At 40.0% G+C, this 22,751-nt stretch overlaps 1 protein-coding gene across 4 annotated transcripts in view; it reads right to left on the bottom strand.

Moving 5' to 3' along the window:
• The window catches only part of KLHL29 (kelch like family member 29), a 322,996-nt gene extending 300,468 nt beyond the window's left edge, over nucleotides 1-22,528 (bottom strand). For all 4 annotated transcript variants that reach the window (XR_004496530.1, XM_019006045.2, XM_033513078.1 and 1 more), the window contains exon 1: nucleotides 22,426-22,528. The gene's annotated coding sequence lies outside the window, so the exon portion shown is untranslated. The remainder of the gene's footprint in view (nucleotides 1-22,425) is intronic.
• Between the last annotated feature and the right edge of the window lie 223 nt (nucleotides 22,529-22,751).

The raw sequence follows: 22,751 nt of genomic DNA, 5'->3' as shown, positions 1-22,751 counted from the left end.
CACTGTCTAATATGATTTTTTTTTCCCCTGTTAACCCAGAATAAGAAGGAATGGAGAAAAAAAGGAGAGAAGGGGAAAAAAAAAAAGATCGCCTGCAATCATATTGTTACACTGTGCACAGTTTATGGCTGGCTCACATCCAGTTTGTGGCTGTGATAAGAAATGTGTAATCCTATTACACGGAGAGGAGTCAGAATGTACAAATAGGTCCTGGAAATAGGAACTTCTCCTGTAAGATTATTCTTCTCTCCATAATAGTTCTGCAAGTAGGTCTAGACAGCAGCTCTTCGCTCTTCTCCCCACTGCTAATGGAAACCCAACTGTCAAAACAATTCTCAGCACAGAAGCTTGGATTTTTGCAGAAGACAAAAAGAAGCGGCTCTGTACATTTGTGTACAACAGCAACGTTAATTAGAACAAGGGCTCCGAGCCCTCCCAGGCTGGCACGTCAGGAGTGTATCCCATCACATCAAGCAAGCCCAGCCTGCTCCGACGCTGCCACGTCCTGTGAAGTTGCCAAATCCTGCACATTCTGCAGTTTTTAAGAAACATTAACTTCTTATCACTGACATTTCATATTGTGGCATTTTTTATTTCTACTCCCTTAAAAACACACACAGAAACCATTCCCCAGGCATAGGGCTACTGGGCTGCTAGAAGTATGTTCTTGCACTGGGTAGGAAACCAAGTACCACCTGTGCAAGTCAGGATCCCTCTGGAGTTTAATTCCTGAATAATTCCAGCCCAATTACTTATTTTTCTAATTTCCTTTGTATGACAATACTGCATTACTGTGGTTATGATTCAGAAAGGGGGTTATGCATTCCCCAATGTGCCCCACAGGCAGAACTGATTTTGACGTGGCATATTTAAATACAAGACAATGCTCTCCTCAAAGACTCTCTTCACAGGGATCCTTGCAGAAGGGAGGTGGATGAGATCCATGTCAGAAACAGCTGTGCCCCCAAGTGAACCAGGTCAGTGATTAACCTCACTCCTGTTCTGACCAAAAAATACATTCTCAGAAATCAGGGCTTTTGCAGTGTAAAATGTTAAGAAAGAAGGGCATTTTCCTAGGAAAAGGAGTACATAAAACAAGTATGACGTGCAGGAGTTAAGGAAAAGTGACAGGACAAGAGGTCTCAAGTTGCACTAGGAGAGATTTAGATTGGATATTAAGAGAAAACTCTTCACTGAAAGAGTGGTCAAGCATTGAAACAGGCTGTTCAGGGAAGTGACAGAATTACCATCCCTGGAAGCATCCAATAAACATCTAGATGTGTCACTTAGGGACATAGGTCAGTGATGAACATGGCTGTGCTGGGTTAATAGTTGGACTCAGGGATCTCAGAGGTCTTTCCCAACCTCAGCAATTTTATGACATGGTCACAGGGCTGCAAGGTAAATACAGGCACCATAAATCAGCTGAAGCAGCAGCAGGGTACACCAGCTTATTATAAACCCCATCAGACTGTGGGTAGAGTATTATAAGCTTCTGAACAACCTGATTTGGTGTATTTGAAGATACCAAGCTAGACTGGGTGTATTTGCATGACACTGCAGTTCCCTCTGTGACTGCAACATCAACATACTCAGTAAGTACCAACCAAATGCCTTTAGCATCCTGTTTTCCAACTTGCTGCAGCAGCAGTGCTCACAGGTAGAAAATTAATTCTCTTCTGGTAAAAAAGGGAATCTGAGATGAGAAAGAAAAAACATAGTTCTATGAAAATCAAGATATTCTAGTTACAGGCATAAAGGGCAGTGACTGAATGGTTTCCTAGGTCAGGGGAGCACACATCCATTTCCATTAAGGATGAAGGAGGATACACAAGTAAACCAAAATTTTAAGCATTTTAAATAAGCAAGGTATGTTGGTTTTTTTAAGATTAAATAACACTCTCCCAATAAGACCACCAAATTCTGGATTTTCTCAATCACTCCATGAACCAAGCATGAGGCCATGCAGACACTGAGGGCAGCCTCAGGTCGGACTGGATAAGAGGGCCTGCCAACCTCAGTGGTTCTGTCAATCTCTGGTAATTAAATAATATTTATTCCTTGGAAAAGAAGGTTGAATGTCACAAATTCTAAGTGTAAAATAACAGTGAAGGAATCAGATTTAAATTATTCTGTTGAGTTAAAGTGGGCAATAATGCATATGTTGAAACCCAATTAGCAAAGAAGCTCACCCAGATGTCATTAAAGTGCCTTTTGCACCAAACTACCTTCACCTGATCTGACAAATGGCAAATTACCTGATGTAGCTGGACTTTGTTGCACATTAATTAGAAGAAAACAGCAGAAGAAAGGGTTGGAAGGGAACTGTACCAAAGCTGCATAATTTTCCTATTAATATGAAGCTAGTGTATTAATATGAACCCAGCAGTTTCAGTAAGAGGCAAGTGATGAGTAGTTCAAAGTAGCAAAAGACAACAAAAAAATCAGAAATCAGCCTGTTAAAAAATCATGAGACTTATTAAAAGTGAAATATGGATTCTTTATTTCTTCTGTGATTTTTAGGGTGTTGTTTCATTTTTTTCCTAGCTTCTTCTCACCACAGTCAGTGCTGACACTGCAGAAAGCAGCAGCAGACACTGATGCATGCTCACAAAGACCCAAATCCTCAGCCTTTATTCAGTAAAACAAAAGAAATGATGTAGCTGCCCAGTGTGGCAGGGCACTTAATCCCAACAGCCCTCAAGAAAAAAAGAGCAAATCGTAATCATCTCCTGAGGGTCACTCAGGGCTGCTTGCAAGGCCCACATGGTCATTTGTTAATCCATGTGCCACTCTGGAGGCAGCTCAGGAAGCCCAGGAGGGTGACTGGCAGGTCTGGGAAGGATGGACCAGCAGACTCAAGTGGTCGAGGTCTGGTGTGAGGGCGGCTCGGTGACACTGCCCTCCTTGGTACTCAGCACTGGGCACCTGCTGTGTGAGACACAGCCCACAGCCTGCTGGAAAACAATGGCACTGCAGCCTCAAAAAATCCTGACCACTACCCCCAAATGTTTCAGACTCAAGCTGTCCTCTCCATGTCCATATAACAACACCTCCAGTACACACCCATGGTACTGCCATGCATGTAGCATTAAATAAAGGTGTGCTGTTTGCAGCTAATCTGGGTCCCCTAGCTCCCTTGTACATTCTCCTTTCCATGAATGACCTCCTGGACACCCCTATGTAACATCAAGAGGCACTGTCATGATGACAGAGAACAAGCTGTCACCTGAGAGGTACATACAACAGTGTTTTCAGATGGAAACCACCATCCTTTGCTGACATGCTTTCTTTAGAACACTTCTATCCTTGCTCTGGATGTGTAAGGATGATTAAGAGTCATCCTCTGACTTCTGTTTTCTGTGCTGAAATTACATTGCTGTTTTTTGATATCTGGCTGAAGTGTAACTGACGTCGTTATCAAAACAGAGTTACAGAGAAAATGGAATCCACCCTTTTGCAAAACCCTTCAGCGAGGATAAATCATGTTGCCTCTGTGTTCTGTTTTACACATCAAAATGCACACAGACAGAAACAAACCAGCAGCTGGGGCTCCAGCATAATGCACTCACAGAGAAAGATCCTTCCATATCTTCTCCATCATTTCCTGACAAATAAGCAGGCAGATAACTGGAAAATTTTGTCTGAAAATTTCTTGATGATTTGGAAGGGGTTCCTGGTACCTTAAATGCTGCTTAGGTTGTGCAAGAACCAACACCCACCTTGTACAAGTGTTCCATGTATGTTGGAATGGAAAAGACCATTTACTTAATTCTTAGTCCACAGCAGACTAAAAAAATTAAAGATGTTTGCAAAACTACAGGTCATTCAACAAGTCTTGTTACATCAGGAATGACTAAGGAAAGGCAAAAAGGAATTGCATGCTTTAAAGACAGTAAATTATGATTTTTCCTTCTTCCATTTATTCCCTATTTTATTGTATATTCTGTAAGCATGTATTTTGATATCTGTTTTAACTATACAGAAAGATAAAAATGGAGGGAGGACAAAAATGCAGGAAATAAGTAAAGGGTGCCATAAGAAGTGAAGGGAAAAGGAAAAAAAATTGTAAACTGATCTATGAAAAAAAAGCAACAAAAACATACATGAGCTAAGAAAAATTAGAGATTACCAAAAGGAAGTCGGTAATTGACAGCAGATTTCCCACTGATGAGTTATGATCTGGGCAATTACATAGAAACAACCAACTTAATTTCTTCATTTAACAACTAGAAATACAGGAAAAATCTTCACATGGAAGCACTTTTTTACAAGATCTCTTTCCTCTGAGAAACAGTAAAAGCAGAGGTAGCCTATTAAAAAGCCTGGTCCTGTTCAAATTGCCAATTTGAATACTTCAGCCCAAGAAAATTCAAGTATGAAGAAATGCCTCCCCACATGTGCAAGCCCAGCCAAGTCCCCTCCTCATCAGTCTCCAAACCAAACAATACTGTGCGAGCCTACCACAAAGAATGCAGCAGTTGCACCGAAAGTCCCAGCGCAGTTTTCATACGGTTCATTGTTTGAGCTAATTTAATTAAAAGAGGGTCCAGATGATGATTATCCTGGCAAAAGGAAACTGCACAGACAATACAATGGCAGACTGCCACAATCACTGTATCTTAGCTCTGAACAGAAAACAGAACTAAAGGAAGAGGACCAAACAAGCCCACCTTGCTAACCTTTAAAGCTGACATATTCCTACCATTCCCACAGGCTGGAACAAGACTCAGCTGCTGCCCAGTCTGCTAATTTTTTTGGCACTCCATTAGGTGCTGTGAACATGACCATGATTAGTTTAAGCAGGAAAATCTACCATCACAGAATGCTGCAATGACAGCTTAGTCACACACACCCTCCATGCCAGACACCAATGGTGGCATTATTTATAAGGGTACAAACCCTGGTGAGAGGTTCAGGTGGTCTGGGCTCCACTCCCAACACCACTGTGCAATTTCCTAGGGAAATGTATGCTCACCTGCACCTACAAGAGCAAGGTCATATCAAGTTTATAAGGTCTATATAAATACTTAAATATAATAAAATTATAACATTTTAAGGAATATATAGAGCTCAGGGCTTGAAGTTCAGCTGTTTACAGAGCTCCACTCAAATCAGAAGCAGTAAGCCTTCCTTGGAAACCTTTCCAAAAACCATTCTTGGATTAGGAATATTTCTTAAAACTCTGTAGGGACATAAATCAGTACTGCTGATCTGCATACTCTCATAGTTCAAAGTCGAGCAGTACCAAACTGAATTTCAGTGGCTGAGAATAACTATTTCCACGAGCAGACATTTCTAAATTAGGGGTGGTTTTGGGTTTTTTATAATGACAGGAAGATATTTTTGCATGCAATTTCAATTCTCATCTACACACTCCCAACCAAAACTTTTTCCTGTTAGTCTTGTGCAAGAATATAAAAAGAAAAGGATTAAACAAACAAATTCAGTGTTCTTCCCAGCAGATGTATGTTTTTTAATAGAAAAGCAAAAACGTAAGAAAAAAAGGTCAAATGACTTGGTCAATGCCAAAAAGCAAGCTAATGGGAAAGCTGGGAGTAAAGCTGAGCAAATGATTTCAGCTGTAGATTTCAGAGTTTGAGACCAGCTGCTTACCTGACAGACCTCCTCTTGTCTCTTGGGTGTCTAAATGCATACTCCAACCTCATAAACAAATAATAATAAATAATAAAATAATAAACCTTCCTAAACCAGAATGAAGACACTTTGGTTTAATGCCTGAGAGGAAACTAGCTGATACACTGAGAGGAGGTTCAAACCTATTCCTTCTCCAATAGCCTCTGGAATAGCACACAAACAATGGGAAAGCCAAAGAGATTTCAGTAAAGCAGCAGCTGATCATCTCTGAAACAGGGAAAACAGACCAGTGCCCCCAAATTAGGTTTTACAGAAGGTGTACTGAGCAACTTCAACATGATTCTTTTGGAGGAGAGCTGCTCTAACCACTGGCAGAGCCTAGGACACCACAATGAGGCAGAAGGATCGTGCTTTAAAGCTGTAACAGAAATACAGTCCTTTCAGATTGAGGCAGTCATCCTGTTTGTTTGTCTCAGGTTAGAGGAACACAAAATGTGGAAGAGAGTGTAAGGCAACAGTAACAGCCATCAGTCATCTTCACCTTCAGCCATTCCCCACTCCCAGCTTCAAGTGCTTTCTGCACTAACTCACACACCATGGGCAGCTGCTGAAACTGCTGCACCACCACTAAGCGACTGTGAGGGATGGGAAGAGACCCTCCTGCAGACACACCCTTTCCCCGGCACACCTTTCAAACAGCAGGAAGTTTGAGACTTTTCTACCTCAGACAATTCTTTGGCACAGTGTAATAAAACCCATCCACACAGCTAAGGATCTGCCCTCAGCCAGCAGTAATTAAAATTAATCACAATTATTTTCATGGGTATGTTCTGAAAGAGACACCGCCAGCTCGCTGACTCCTCAAAGCTGACAGACCTTGAAATAGGCTGTGGTCAGGTACAGTGTGTCCCTGGGTTTCAAGCAGTTAAAAACATGCTTTGCATATCGATTCATCCTTCCACCCACAGTGCTGACAGCCAGAGCCACCCCTGTCCTCCAGCCCAACACCTGAGCCGGCATCAGTGAGAGGATAGGTAAAAAAGGAGATTTTTCAAGTAAGTATTACCATGCCTATCATTATTGCTGCCCTGATGGAACTCAGGGCCCTGTGAATGTTAAAATTTCTTATTCTTGAATCTCAGTGTCCTCTCAACTCAAGATTCTTTCCATTTTCCACACATTTCTATTATGTTTTTAATCACTATGTTCTTCCCTTTCAGCTTCACTGGTCACTGCTTGCGCTACTCTGAGGTAGAGAGGTTTCTGAGATACAGAGTAGCCTGAAGGTTATCAGTTTCCATGCCTCAAAAGCTACTGAAGAAATTAAAGAGGTGAAAGAATTAATGAAATTCAACATAAGGCATTATGACTGTCACTTTCTGGAACACTATTTATACAAGCAATTTTTATGGGACTGAACATTTAATATTCATGATAGCAGCCTTGATCAATTCTGCTCCTTTGAAACTTACCATAAAAACATAAAAGCATCTGTCTTATGTATATAAACCCAAAATGTGTAAGCAGTAAGACCACGATTGTAACCAGTGCAAGGAGAAAGCCATCTCATACCTAACAGACTGCAGATCCCTCAGTATCAACCTGCATAGTGCTCTTTCCTTGCCAGCAACTGGAATATTGATTTTTACAATACCTACCAGAAAAAAAAAGGGTTTTCAGCAGATATAGTGAAGGCAGAGCAGGGTAATGGGATTGTCTGCTTCCCACCACATGTGTTCTGTAGTTGGAGCTCAAAGCTGAATTAAAAAAAGAGATGGTGGAAGATCCAACTTCTTACATAAATCAGCTCGGCATGGCTTTCAGTCAGAACACTTGAAAGGAACAGATATTCTGCCTTTGCTAAAATAGAAAATAGCCAGATAAATATGTTTTCCTTTTTACCTAGACTCATTTTTGTAAGAAGGTATGAAGTTGTGCAGGAAACAGGAGCACTGACTGGAGAGTGCAGAGTTATGCAGGCAGGGCTCAAGAAATCTCTCTCTTTGGGAAATTATAAAAGGAAGTAAACAGAGTAGAACAACAGCAGCACTCAAGCTCTCAAGTCCCTCTGGCCATCAGCAACACTACAAGTCTGCAAACATCACTCCTGACTTCTTTATGTTTTATGCAGGGTACCAACTTCATTTTTCCTGTATTGTACACTTACCCCATTCTTGCCTTGTATTGTTCACCCACATTTTTAATCATCACAGTTTCCTAATTCACACTAGACCCTCCTTAAGCCACTTTCCCACTGAAGATGGCATAAAAAGGCATTAGGACACTAAAATTTAGGACTACCCCTTCAATCTCTCCCTTCTACACCTAGAGCCCTGTACTTGCACTTGTAACTTAAGACACAATATGAATTTTGCCAACTCCCAGATTGGCTCTCACTTCATCCCCTCCTTCCACAGCCATGAGTATTTGCAGCTCAGAAGAGCAGTAGGAATCAGTGTCTCCTGCAGGGAAAGCCCAGCCAATGTCCCAGCTTCCCCCCTGCCAGGGCATTTGACTAAAAAGCCCAATTTTGACTTGCACACTTTATATGTTTATATATTTTTGCCCCACCTCACAAAATTTTTAAGTTATTTGGGAGAAGGAACTTAAAGGTGTGAAGCAAAGAAATAATAAAGAAGGGTGGGACCCTGATTTCATCAAATATTACAAGCACTTATCCCCCACTGGAAAGCCAAGACTAAATTAATCACAGCTAAAATATTTTACAAGTTTGTACAAACTCAATGGGGACCTTTAATGAACTCCAGCATGTGGGGAAAGAGGAAAACAGAGAAAGTGGAGAGGGAACTGTTAGAAGAAGAATGAAGAGCCCCAAAACAAACTTGGGAAACCAGAAATAGCACCACAGAATGGTTTGGGTCAGAAGGGATCTTAAAAAATCACCTATAGTTCCAACCCCTCTTCCATGGGGGACACCTTCACTAGCCCAGGCTGCTCAGGGCCCCATCCAGCCTGCCCTTGAACACTTCCAGGGAAGGGGCAGCCACTACTTCTCTTCAGGAAACAGCCAGAGCAGTTGGGTAGGCACACATATACATGGGGAGGACACAGCTCCTTGAAATTTCCTGGCTGTTCAGCAGAAAAAGACATCCCAGATGAGCAGGCATTGAATAGCTCTCCTCCACAGAGATGTGGAACAGCTCGCTCTGAGCAGACATGAAAGCCCTGTATCCTCTTCCAGCAGACAGACAACCTCACTAGTAATGGATTAAAGTGATTTAAGTAACTCTACATTTAATAAGGTGAAAAGGGCAATGACACAATGACAAAGTTATATTTTGCTTGTTTTGAACTACAGACTTCTTTGCAATTCTGTTCCTGTCTTACATACAAAAGTAGCACTTTCTGCTAGAGCTGACAAGAGTCATGGTATGAGTATGTAAGCAAGGCGAAGAACACAGAGAAGTACCATCTTTTATTGGTCCATTGACAGAAAATACAGGTGAGCTTTCAGACACTAGGACCAGCAGACATGAGATCTTCAAAGAGCAAGGACCATTACTCTTTAAATACATAAATACAAATGGACATGCTTATACATATATATATACATATATAAAAACTTCCTACCTTGCTTTAAAATCCAAAATGCGTTCTCAGTGATGCCAGTAAAAAAATAAAGCTCAAATTTCCTTTGGTTGGAGAAAGAAAATCACAGCTAAGAAAAACAGAGCATGGAAGATCCCAGCAGCAGATGTCATTAGCTATTACCTACTATGATTATGGAAAAATGCTATGTTTTATTCTTTAGACTCTCTTTGCCATTCCTTTCATCCACCTTGAAAATGATTCCAGGATTTAAGAAACAGGGTCACCTGGGGGTTGCATGCTCCTGGCAAAACCTCCCTGGCCCCTCCCATGGGGAAAAAATAAAAAACCCAAGCAGCAACAAAGAGAAGTTTTCAGTTTCCTGATGTTCCCTTCCCCCTTTCCTAATGTAAATTCAGAGCAGTTCCTGTAGAGATTGTAAACACCCACACAACTTTCCAGGTGGGGAAAAGGTAAAAAATCTCACACCAGTAAATCTACAACAGCAATTTCTTTACCCTTTCTCTGAGAAGGCACTGGATATAAAATCTGTTGCTGCCTCACGGACGAACTCACACAGAGCCTTTGGCACAAGGGAGAGATGTTTCAGGGCAGTGTGAGGATTTGCTGGCTGTCTTAGCTTTCCTTGCACACTGAGCAGTCTGCATAACCTAACAGCATTAGCTTACTAACAGATATATTAATAGGTGTGGGGGGAGGGAAAGGAAGAGGGGAAAAAAGCTACTAAAACACATTCCACCTACACATCTCACTAATCATAAACTCAGGTAGAAAGCAAATTGCTTCTCCAGGACCAGGAGAAGAAGAAAAGAACAAAAAGACTGGGGTGGGGAGAGCACCTATTTTCATCTTTTTCTGGAAATATACCAATTGCTGTATTTATCAATTCATGATAATGAATGAGAAAGTAAAAAAAAAAAAAAAAAAATTTAAAAAAATTAAAAAAACACCACAAAAAAAAAAGCACCTGAAGAACTGCCACAACATTTTGCAGTTAGTAATTTCAGAGTGATAAATATAATGTTGGCCTCAGACTGCTAGAAGGATTAGATTTAGCTGTAAAACAAGTAGTGCAGTTAACAGTTGCTGTTAGGTCTGGTGTTAGGATTAGAAAGCACTGCTAATCACAAGAAATGTAAAAAGATTAAGAGGTGATGGTTGCCAGTAAGGTTTTAAAAGCATCTAAGTGCTGGAATTCATTTTGGGATTAAAATTCCTCAAGTGGGAAAAAAATAATAATAAAAGACAAGGATAGATAATAAACAGCAGCCAGATTCACCTGCACTGCCCACAACCCTTTCCCAAGCATTAGGAGAGTTAGTAAGTGTGGAAAAGTGAAATGTATGCCATGGCTTACACTGAATGATCCTAGGGCAGGTTTAGTGAGGAGAAGCAAATAGTTCTGTTCTGATATCTATGAATGAACTATGGCAACCTAAAGCCTGTTTTGAGTTAAGAGATTTTGCTTACCAAAATCCTACCTGGACAGTGGAGCTGCAACTTTTAAAGGCACTGTAACAGAAATGATGATGGCATTTAGTATCTGCATCTTTTCAGTAAGGAGGATAAGACGACACACTGATCTCCTGGTTTGCATCCAGCTTGAGCAGATTCACCTCTAAGACCTGTTTATATTCTTAATTACCAAGTTTAAGCAAAGATTCCCATATAAAATTATCTGGAGTGTGCAAAAGAAAACTCCTCTGGAAAAAAAAGTTAAAAAAAATAGTAACAGCAAAGAGAAAAAAAAATCCTTGCAAAGATGTTCAAGTAAACACTAACTTTTAATAAATAGATTTGACTTTTGGATGAAAAGTTTTACTAAAAAGGCATTTTAAACAGTGCAGACCACAGAATCTTGGTCTAATTCCCTTATGACTGAGTGGTCTCCATCAGCATCAAGTGCAAAGTTCATTGCTGTCACCAGCCCAAACTGCACAGAGTACAAGACCTCGAGGAGAACACAGACTTCTGCAAAGCCCCCCAGGTTCCCAACAGGCCTAAGGGACAGCCAAAAGTTGTGGTGAGGCCACCTATAACTTGTCTCTCTCCCACAGTGTCCCACATTTATCCAACGATTCAGAGTAAAATTCAAGGGCTATCAGGACATTTTGTGAGCATTGCCTCTGCACAGACATTTCTCCCTGTGCCTCCAAGGGACTCAGATGCTGATTCAGACCAGCCACTCTTCAGTCCTTTCTGCACCCTCTGTGAATGTGGACCTTTACTCCAGGGGTTGGGGAGTAATACGCAGTAAGACCACTTCATCATTTTCTACACACCTTTCAATTAAGTGTTCCTGGTGCACCTTCCTGGATTTTCAGACTGTCTAAGTTGGTTTCCACTTCTGTTGCCTCAAAATGAACGTTTTTTTCCAGATGCCTGTAGCAGCAGCAGAAATAACCATCTTCCAAGAGTTCTAAAACAGTCGTATTAAATAATAGAGGTGAAAGCACTGTGCATGATTTCTGCAGAAGTCTTTTCAGTAGAACAGATAAATTTATTCACTGCATTATGGAACAGTTTGAGAAAACAAGATCATACAATGTACACTGCCTCTATTTAAATTGTTTCATTTCTATTCATGAGTGGTCTGATTAGATACACCGAAAATATCATCAGTAAGAAATAAATAATTCTGCCAAATTAATAGTTGTTGATTTCTTTTACCTGCAAATGTAAGTAGCATCTCATTCACACTAGACAAAGCTACTATATATGATCTTGTTGGTTCAAGTCCACACAGCACACAGATACAGGTGAGGTGTGCTTCTAAATTTTCTTAGTATCAAGCAACTTCTATAAAATTTTGAGGTCTTTCTTGAGTGGAGAAGGGCTAACATGCACTTTGCATGGAAAGGCTTAGTAGACAACTACATGTTTGTTTTTTTCTCTCTAGCTTTTTTTCCCAAATAAAAGGTTGAAAGAAATAAATTTCTTTAAATGCAGAAAACAGTTTAGAAATGGTGTTTTAGGGAATACAAGTGAATTTTCTGTATCACACAAAATTAATTCAAGCTCAGTAAATGCTCTTTAACTAGAAAAACCTTTAGGAAGGAAGCAGTCAGAAGTAACCCTTACAAACATCTTTACTTTAAGGGAGCTATTAACCAACCTCAAACCAGTTTCTCCAGGACCTCTCTCCCTTCTAAAGTATTTTCCTGGAGAAGCATAGAAAAGGGGTGGATTTGTGCAAATGGAGCAGGATGTATTATTTAGCAGCAAGTTCTGAGTGATACTTTCTTTAGGAAAAAACAGACTGAAAACTTAAGAGTTAGTATTTTGTATTAGACATTGCAGAATGATGAATGCCGAATGTCCGCTCAGCTTATGAACATTTCAGGAAACAACCCTACATTTTGAAAAATGTATCCAGTTTGAGTCAACAATGAATTTTTCTTCTAAGAATCAAATATAATTGCTGTAACATTTCAAAAAAAATGTAAATGCACAGCTCAGTACCTTAAGAGCAGCCTGTTTGCACAGCAGCCAAGTGATACACCTCAGAGAGATACTGTTAGCTACTGCAGGGAAGATAAATCAAGAAAATGCTGAGTTGAGGTGCAATTTGACAGTTATTAGCAGAACAGGAGTAATTTGATGAAGGAAAAAAACCTGACAAAATCTCAGTTCACAGCAACAGATTTTGGAAGCCTATTTGCACATAAATTGAAAAAAATAATTCTTTCATTAGAAACTGATGAAGATGAAACAATATACCCTAAATCCTAACATATTTGAAATTATTTTCTTTGATTCAAAGCCGATAATCCCGTAACAGGCAGTAACTAAACAGGGGCTTTACCAGACTTGCTCTGCATGCTGAAGAGACTGCACAGCCTGATCCTGATCTGGGGCCGTTCAGCTATCAGAATAACTGGATTTACTGCCATTCGCACCTTTGTTTTTGCCATTTGAAAGCATCTACAGTGCGCAGAACACTGGGCTGTGTTTTAAGCATTAGCGGCATAAATATCCCCTGGTGTACCGTATACTTCACCACTTCTGCCTTCCCGTAAATCAAGCGCACAGCCAATCATCTTTTTTATGTTGGACTCTAATGGCAACTCTATTATTCAAATTCACGCTGTAGAGAGCCATGTCTCACGGGGATGTGAAGCAGCTCAGGAGCAGGTTTATAACTGAACAAGGGAAGATTCAAATCTGGCCACGATCTTTCCACCACAATACCACCACCTCTTCCAATTTATCAATTTACCTCTTCTGTGTAAAAGATTTTTTTTAAAAGAAAACAGAACTCCTATAAACAGGAAAAACAAATTAGAAAGCCTTTTCTGCTCTTCAAGAACCACCTCTTTGTGTCCCCATAAATGTTAAGCATAAACGTTTTCACACACATGCTCGTAAGCCGAGAAGCTGTTCTTTACTGCATTACAATTAGATGAATAGATTAAGAGATATCTTTCATGTCATTATATCAAACTCTTCTACAAACATACAAAGGGATTTTATAGACTTTTGTCTTTTCTGCTTACTACTGAATTCTCACATTCAGCACAAGATGCAGTAAAAGTGAACGACACCTTCCCTGTATTTACTGTGCCCACCAAGAACCATTAAAAAACCAAATAAAACAACTTAGCTATGATTTCAACAGCACAAATCGTTCTCCCATGAGGTTCCTCTTTTTCCTCTCTCCCTCCACTCATCTTTCAGTTCATGAAGATAGGGAACATGAAAACCAAATGGATTTACATGTAAATAATTAATCTTTTCTAGCACACCAGACTAATACCTGAGTTCATCCAAGGGGCTGGCCAGATGTAGCTGATTCTAATGGTATTTTAAACAGCATTCTGAAGAACTAATCACAAAAGGCTGCAAGGAAATGCTGAACAGCTGTGTTGATAGAGTTGTTTTTAAACAACACGTGTTGAAACTCTACCTATCCTTACTGACCGCAGCTGACGGGGACACATTCCCAGCCGTCCTGAACTGCCACTGCATTTTGGAGACTCGTGTCTGCACAAGACAGGCTTTGTGAGCAGGGTGAGCTCTGGCACATCTTGGGAAGACGAAGAGAATTACAAAAGCTGAGCATCGTTTTCCTGCCAAGTAGCAGGGAAACATGTGGCAACATAAAGCATCTTTAGGAGCACGAGTCCCACAGGGCAGACATCCACACAAGCTGAGCTGATCCTGAGAGCCAAGCTGCCTTAAACCAAGGCCCCATGGGGACTGGGAAGTGAAGTGATGGTAGTAACTCTGCTTCTCTTTAAGCCATGAAGGAAAACAGAAAGTATTTTGTGTATTTTTAAACATCCTAAGTAAAAACAATGGCTTAATTCTTGCGGGAAGTCCAACAATTAACCTTTACTACACTTGCATGTCAAGTCATGTTTCTTGTGCTAAATAAACCATAGCAAACTCCTGCAGCTAAAAAGGGTAAAAAAAGAAAATCTAGGGACTTGTGTTTGTTTTTCCTCTTTTAAAAGCCAAAATCTAAACCGTTCCATTCTGCTTGCTTTTATAACACAAGTGGTATCTCTCCTGCACATTTTAGAAGAGCAGTCTGCAAAAGGGGACCAGGGAAATAGGTCCTGCACAACTAACGACTGTTCCTCTGATTTATGTCAATTTCTCATTGTACAAACTGAATTAGAAAAAGCAGCAAAGAAATACAATTAAATTTCAGAATATAACAGCCATTTTAGTAATTGTGCTTTGCCTGTGTAGGAAATGGTTTCTTGAAGTGAAGAAATCATTTTGCCATGTGGAAACCTTGAGCAGGTTAGAAACCCACTACTGTACCAGAGATTAATTTCTGCAGTCAGGTTTGTATCTTCAAATTCACTGAAGTGGAGATTTATTGCAACAAAAACAGAGAAAACCACTGGAGGGATATGTTGCAAGTGGAGCAGGGCAAAAGGAAAACTAACAGAGAAAAGACAATATTCTTGGATTTGCAGCGCAACCCTCACTGATTTATTTCAAGAGAGTTTGTGTTTCCAGTGTAAATTAACATGGCTACTACTATAACTTATATCACACAGAGATAAGATGAAGAGTAAAGTTTTGCAGAATATTCTCTGGATGACTTTCCTTAGAAATAGCTCAAAATAACTTAAGAATTATCATCTTAATGGCATGCATACCCTTGAGGGGAAATTTTGAGCCCTTCAGCAAAAAACAACCTCACTGAAAGCAGGATTTTAATGGCTCTGAGTTACTGTTTATGCAGTGGAAGCCCTCTTTAAATCAAACATGTTTTAAAGTGTCCTTGTTGTGAAGTTGCCTGTACTGGGCATCCCATCACAAATTTCTGCCTTCATGCTTTGCAGAGCAATTATGTCCTTAGACCCACATAAGACGTCTGTGAGCAACATGGACTCTTCTACCTGGCTAATCTTCCCACATTACATAGAAAAATTAAGTGCCTCATAGTTCTTGTTTGTGGAAGCCACTTTACACCCCAATATGCAACTTTTTTTTTTCTGTAAGGTACATATAAAACACATGTGTGATGAGGAAATCTAAATTAATTTATTATGACAAAGAATCACCACAAAGCAGTCCATCATCATAATGAAATGCTTACAGTAATCTCTGTCGAATTATAGGCCTGACCTTTGGTGATGCGGAAAACAGTATTTATTCCTAACTTCAAAAAGAACACTTGCTGCAATCTCTTGCTTGAAAGTTCAAAACTGAAATTGTTCTCACTCTAGCCCAACTGACAGCATTAGTTGTGGAGAAGCTCGCTTCCAGAAGAAGTGGAATGTAAAAACAAAGTTGCTGTGACCTTAACAATAATCCTGTTTGCATATTACAATACATTTTCCTACTATAACAAGGCAAAGTCCCTTGTGTTCCGGTCAGAAAAAGTCATCTTCCAGTAAAAGCATACTGTGATCAATAACATTTTCTTAATATATTATATTATCTCCCAGTGAAACACTTTTTCACTTGGCATTTCAGGCTGCCGAGTAGGGGAAATTCATGACAAAACTAAGATAGTAAATGAGATACTGCAAATTAATTCCATCCAAGAGCAATCTTTTAGTTCGTGAGCAATTTGACAAGCCAGTGTTGTCTGACTTCAGCAGAAACTTTCTCAGCTTTCAAATACACATGAAACAGAAGAATCTGCTCCACTACCATACCCAACTTCACTTCAGCATAATTTTGTGTTAAAATATATTAGAGCTTCAACAGCCAACTTGGAGACCAGAATTAGTGGGGCAGACTTTAAATATTAGTTTAGAAAATAGACTGAGAAGTCTGCCACATCAATCCTGTGAAATCCTGTTTTCAAGTTACAGCCCAAAGCATGGCAGGGCACAGGAATTCTGCACTTCCTTAGAGGATTTGTCACAAGCTCTCCTGCAACCCAGCCCTGAAAAGGCCCAAGTGATAACAATGCCAGGGGAAGGATCTCAATTTGGTACTGGAAAATTCAAAGACAGCTTTGTCATGATGGGTATTATAGTAAAGTGCTTCTCCATCTGCACATCTGAACTCTCTTTTGCTATGATGAGTAGCAGCTTTATTGCCCCCTTGGAGTTATTGTCCTTCTGCAGGCTGAAAGGGTGACCTGGTGGCACACAGCCAGGAGCAGAGCCCATCATCATTTTAGCAACAGCAGTTGAGGATTTACTGAGAGCAATTGGTGTTCAGCATGGTCCAGGAAGGCGTGATCCCACAAAAAGGCTGGGGTGTGTGCAGGATACTGGGATATTGTCAGCAGCATTACTCACACACACCTGATCTCGGCACGATTAGGTGAAGAATCACTGCTGTATTAATATTTCAGCATGAGGAATAAGGGGCAGGCAGCTGTTGAATATTCATGCTGTAGCAATGCTCTCTGTATGAATTCTCTAGCAGAAGCTTGTAAAGGCTGCACCATTACCCCAAAGAGTTTACCATCCAAAACCCCAATTAAAGAGATACTTTAGCATGTACCCTGTTTTAAGCTCACAGGGCAGGCTCACTGACTAATTGTATTCTTACAGTGAAGGATGTGCTCCATTTTTTTATCAACTCAAGACTCATGCTGAAAACAACATAAAAGGAGTGGGAGAAAACAGATGAAAATTTAATTTACATCTGCAAATCCCAACACATCATGAGATCAGAAACATGTAAAGGGTCAAACAACTCATCTACCCAAGAAGTCATTCATAAAAGATAAAATATCCTTTTTAAATGTGGAGGAAATTCATGCAGGGAAGATGTATAGCACTCAACTATAAAATAATTCCAAGAAGCTTCATGTACACTTCTGAGAAAGAGGAGGAAAAATTAAGATTGGTGCCACAGGTAAGAAGGAACACAAATGACATTTTAAGCAATCTAGATGAGAAGGACAGGACTACACTTGTGTAGGTCCCTGGTTGTGGGGTTTTGTGGTTAATTTTTTTTTTAACAAAATAAATTAGGCAGCAAATCTTTATGTAAATGAGCACTTAAAAAGAGCCTTTCTAGGTGAATAATTTCTTTTACGATTAATAAAATCTGCAATCAGAGCAACAACATTCTGATGACTTTTTGCCATTTGCAATTATCACTCATCCCAGCACCAAAAAGCTCATTATTATTAAACTTGACAGAAAGAATACTTAACTGCTTTCATGTAAGAACTCACTTTTTAAAAGAATCAAGTTTCTAAGCTTTGTTTCTACTTCCAAACCTTCTGTGTGAAAAAGGCTATCCTAACAACCCCTCTACGTGTCACCTTTGATTTCCAACACATCATGTGGATAAAAGCATCCAATTTGTACAGTAACACAACACATTACAGAATAACAGCCTACAAAGAGTATGGAGTTAGCATAAACCTGTGCAAGCACAGACACACAGTTTATACCATGAAAATACATATTTTAACCTTTTTTAGAGCAGTTTTCTCCTAAGTAACTGAAAGCATTTAAGTTACTGTAGGACTTGTAGAATTCCTGTGAATAAGAATCTATAATATCTATTTTAAAGGCATAGAAGTTGAGGTACAGCTATTACTAAGACAGCTGTGGAAGAGACAGGAACAGAAACTATATCCAACTCCAAGCTCTGTGACTAAATCCATGTCTATTTGACATGTATTATCTACAGGCAGAAACAAACACAGGTATTTTTGTTTTGGCACCTACAGAACTGTTAAGAATGTGTGTTGTCTGTTGCCTCACTCCATCCTTGCTCCCTGACATAACAGCACAGTAAAATCAGAGTCCTCTTTCAGAAAAAAAAAACAAACCCAAAAAATAACAAAAAAACCACCAACCAATCAAACAAAAAACTGCAACAAAAAACCACAAACAATCCCTCCTCAAAAAACCCAAACAAACAAACCCAACAACAACAACAAAAAACCAACCCACAACCCAAAATAAATCCCCAAACCCCAATACAGATGCTGTTAAATAGATGGAAACTCAAAAAATACTGCCTGATTCATAGGTGCTTGGGAAGCACCGATCTGAGCTTTTTATAATTATATGTCTCCAGTTTGTCACGATTTAGTGGATGGTTAAAGGTGTGGAGCATGTGGTGAGCCAGAATCTTCCTGGGGTCTGCAGTAAGAGAGGCAACAGGTGCAAGCTGCATCAAGGAAAATCCAGTAAGGAATAAGGAAGATGGATTCAGAGCAGATGTTTAAGCAGCAGAATGGCTGTGTGGGGAGGCTGCAGAGCCCTCATCCTCAGGGGTATTAAAGGACTTGGACACAGCCCTCAACAACCTGCCCTGCCTCTGCAGTTTGCCTGATTTAAGATAATCCCTCCAAGGTCATTCCCAAACTGAATTGTTCTTTGAATACCATCCCAAAGACAAGTGAGGTTGCTATTTGGTTTCTCTGCTGCATCCCAAAGCTTATCACAAATTCACTCAAGCAGTGTGACCCCAGATATCTATGACTAACTTTTTTTACTTTATTTGGCTTGCTCCTTCCCCTGAAAGGGATAAAATGGAACAAATCCAAATCTTTGCTTTCACCCACTTGAAAACTGTGAAAAATGAAAAGCAAAACACAATCACTGTGTTAAAGCTCCTAAACACACATTTGAGGTCTTGCTTAAGAGTTTACACACATCCTGACTTCTCCTCGTAAGAAATACTCCAAAAAACAATCAGTCTGCTGTGCAGGGAGACCCACAGTTATTTTAATAACTTCATCACCAAAACAGCTCTCAACATCATTTCAAATTCCTCCCCACCACCCGCACTATCGTAAGAGGTGCTGCATATAGTGAAAATTAATTCAGTTTGAACCAGAAAACACTGGGGTTAAGTACTTCTTCAACTGGAATACAAAAACTGCAACCACACGTGACTGTCAGGATATACGGGGCTACAATCAGCATGCAGAAATACTATTTATATCCTTCAGAAAAACTGAGTTAAAAGTCCTCTTAAGGGGAAGAGCTGAGCTAGGAATATCCAAAAATGGGTGAGACAGACAAGTGTGCAACTCCTACGTGCAGCTTCCTACCAGAAGGAGACGGGAAGAGTCCATTCTGGAAATCATGGCCTTTTCAAATAATTTCTCACATGCAACAGAAGCTTCCCAGAGGAGGCCTGGACACACCAAGCTTCTCATTTCCAAATTATTATTAGTTTTTTTTAATTCTTTCGTTACATATATGTTGTATAACCAGATCACAGCCACCGTGGCAGAAACGCCCATGGGCATCCCACAGCCCAATGGAATCACTTTGCACTAACTATTCAACCTAAGATTATCCCAGACATTTCATGCTGATGGGACTAGGCAATGTGGCAACTTATCACAAGCCAGATTTACTAGACATTCCCCAACACAGAAAGTGAATTAAACTGTCACTCATCACCATATGAGCTGCACTAGTGTAACACTTCTTCAGGAGTTGGACAACACTTCTCTGAATTAAAACCAACACACTTTGTTACAAGTTGAAGTCCTCATCCTCCCTTCTGTACATTTTCTTTTCCTTTCCATTTCTCCTATTTTCTGCTCAGTTGTTTTTCCCCCTGTTTAACCCTCTTTGTTCCACTTGCCCCCCCAATGCATTCTTTTGTTCTTTGGCAGATGTAAACAGGGATTTGTACAGGAGCTCCAACCACCCTGGCCAAACTAGTAACGATGATCTCAGCACTGGACTACTGATGTCCTCTTGGTCCTTCCCCTAAGGAATCACACAGCAAAGCTTCCAGGAGCACAGGACTACGTCTCCTTTCCCCAAGAACCACCTGATCATCATGTCAAGCTAGGGCTGAGACTGGCATATCTCCCAACATACATGCTCTATTAAAATACAGGAAAAGCAGACATTACTCATCATGAGGGCCACCAAAAAAAGAAAAAGAGCAGAACATTTGATTTAACCACCACTACAATTACAGTTGTTGACATCTGCAATTTGTAGCTTCACACACACACATGCAGGGACAAACATAAAGAAGGAATATAAAGTAAGTCTTGTTCATAATTCAGACTCAATTTCCAGCAAGTTTCAGATACATATTATTATATACACTATTCATGGCTGTACTCATTCTGTACTGGCAGTACAGAAAAAAGTATTAAATACACTCTCTCATGCACACTTGTACACACCCAAGCATACACACAATTTCCTGACCTATTGTGAATATACTAATGACAGGAATTGAGAAAGAATTTTAAATTATCAAAGCTACATGGAAAGCTTTAAGCTAGCTACTCATGGAAATAAACCAATTTCCAAGAGTGTTTCACTATTTCCAAAGCATAGCTCATGCACATTTATGGGAAGAGGTTGCCAGAAACATTATGATGAAGGTGCATTGGGGATACTGAGGTGTTCAATAAGGAATCCCGTGAAGGAAGAGCAAACGCTGGAAATAAGGAATGCATCACAGTGTCTGAGAAAGATTAAACAAACTGAAGATATGAAAAATAAAATAATATGGGACCTGGTGGTCTTGACAGACAGCGGGTACAATTTGAGCCAGCAACACACCCTTGAAAAAACCCCGTGTGTTCATTCTGAGCTGTGCTGGTGACAGCACAGCCAGCAGGCCCAGGGAAGCAATCCTCCCCTTCCCTGCTGGATTGTGAGCCCTCCAGAACAAGAAGGCTTTGACATATTGGAGGAAGCCCAGTGAAGGATAGCAGTGGCTAGAACTGAGGTCTCCCCCAGGTCTCACTGTGTTTTCCAGTTCCCCAGAGAGAACAGAGTGAGCCTATTCTTGAAAGGGCAGTGATATGAAAAGAACCACAAAGCTGTAACAACGAAAATTCAGGTTATAAATGAAGACAATATCCTTCACAAGGTGGTGAAACATGGTAACAGGGGTCTAACAAAGTTTTGGAGTCTGCTTTCTTGGAGATATTCAAAACTGAACTGTATATGGTCCCCAGCAACCTGCTTTAAAAGTGACCTTGCTCTGAGCAGGAGACTGGACTAGATATCTGCACAGGTGTCTTCCAGCCTGTATTATTCCAAAAAAATATGTATTTGGATGGAAGAAGCCAGAAAGCTGGTCAAAGGAGGTAAAGAGAACAAGAAACAGCATAAAGGCACAGGATTAGCTCCATAATGAAAAAACAGAGAGAAGTACAAAAAGAAGCTAGAAAAGGGAATAAGCAAGAAAAATAGCAGGTGGGATTAAGACTGAGGAAGAGGCAAAAAAAAAAAAAGAAAAATCAAATCTCTGTTCACAAAATTGAACTTTCCTCCCATAGGCAGGAGGTGAAAAATTCCACAAGAGTCAGTCAACAATGAAGTCAAGTATTTAAGTTTCTACTGTAATGTGCATAGTGGATATGGATAGGAGAGGGAATCAGTTCTTCTCCCTCACCATGCCCCCAAGAAACTAACCTTTAATCTCCCTTTTCCAAATATTTGAACTCAATCTTGCAAACTTCACAGGTATTTTAGCTATGTACATTATGAAGAATGTTTCATTTGTAATATAAAAATGCATGCACTTTTATCAGCTTAAAACTCAAAGTTCACTACACCCAAATAAGCCTCTTACAGCTTTTTACCCTTTAATAAGATATGGCCTCATGAGTCTAGGCCTATATGCACAAAAAACTTTCCACCCTCTTGGAGCTACACCACCAAATTCAAAAACCCCTGATCAAGTCTACAGCATTAGGATTTATTATATTTAAATATTTTTCTATTATAACACAGATGCTTAGTTGCACGCGCTGCAATAGGGACTTCCTGCAGCTACTGAAAGGAAGTGCAATGCCCAAATTGTGTTTGTGTAAGCAAGGAAAAGACCATGAAAGAAAAATCACCAAAAAAAAAGAGACATCTGCACACTTACCCTGTGATATTCACAATCTGTATCAAAATCAGCCTCAGGTGTAACAGTCAGTAAACAGGACAGCAAACCCTTGCATTTAGCAGAAGATTTCTGAGAAGCCAGATTACCTAGAAAGAGTTGAAAAGAGTTACTTTAACACACAAAGATGAAATCACCTATGTGTAATGAGAATAGGCTTCAAATGAATCATAGCACAAGAAAAAAAAAGGAAAAACTGCTCAATGGGAGACCACCATGATCAGCACAGAGAACTTAAATCCCAGAAGGCGACAGAAATCTGTTACAAAGCACAGAGAGTTAGATCCTGGTAGGCACACAGGGTTTAG

The sequence above is a fragment of the Parus major genome, chromosome 3 (genome assembly GCF_001522545.3).
Source record: "Parus major isolate Abel chromosome 3, Parus_major1.1, whole genome shotgun sequence".
Taxonomy (NCBI): Eukaryota; Metazoa; Chordata; class Aves; order Passeriformes; family Paridae; genus Parus; species Parus major.
Note: the sequence above shows the minus strand (reverse complement) of the source record. Positions and strands in the feature narration are given on the sequence as shown.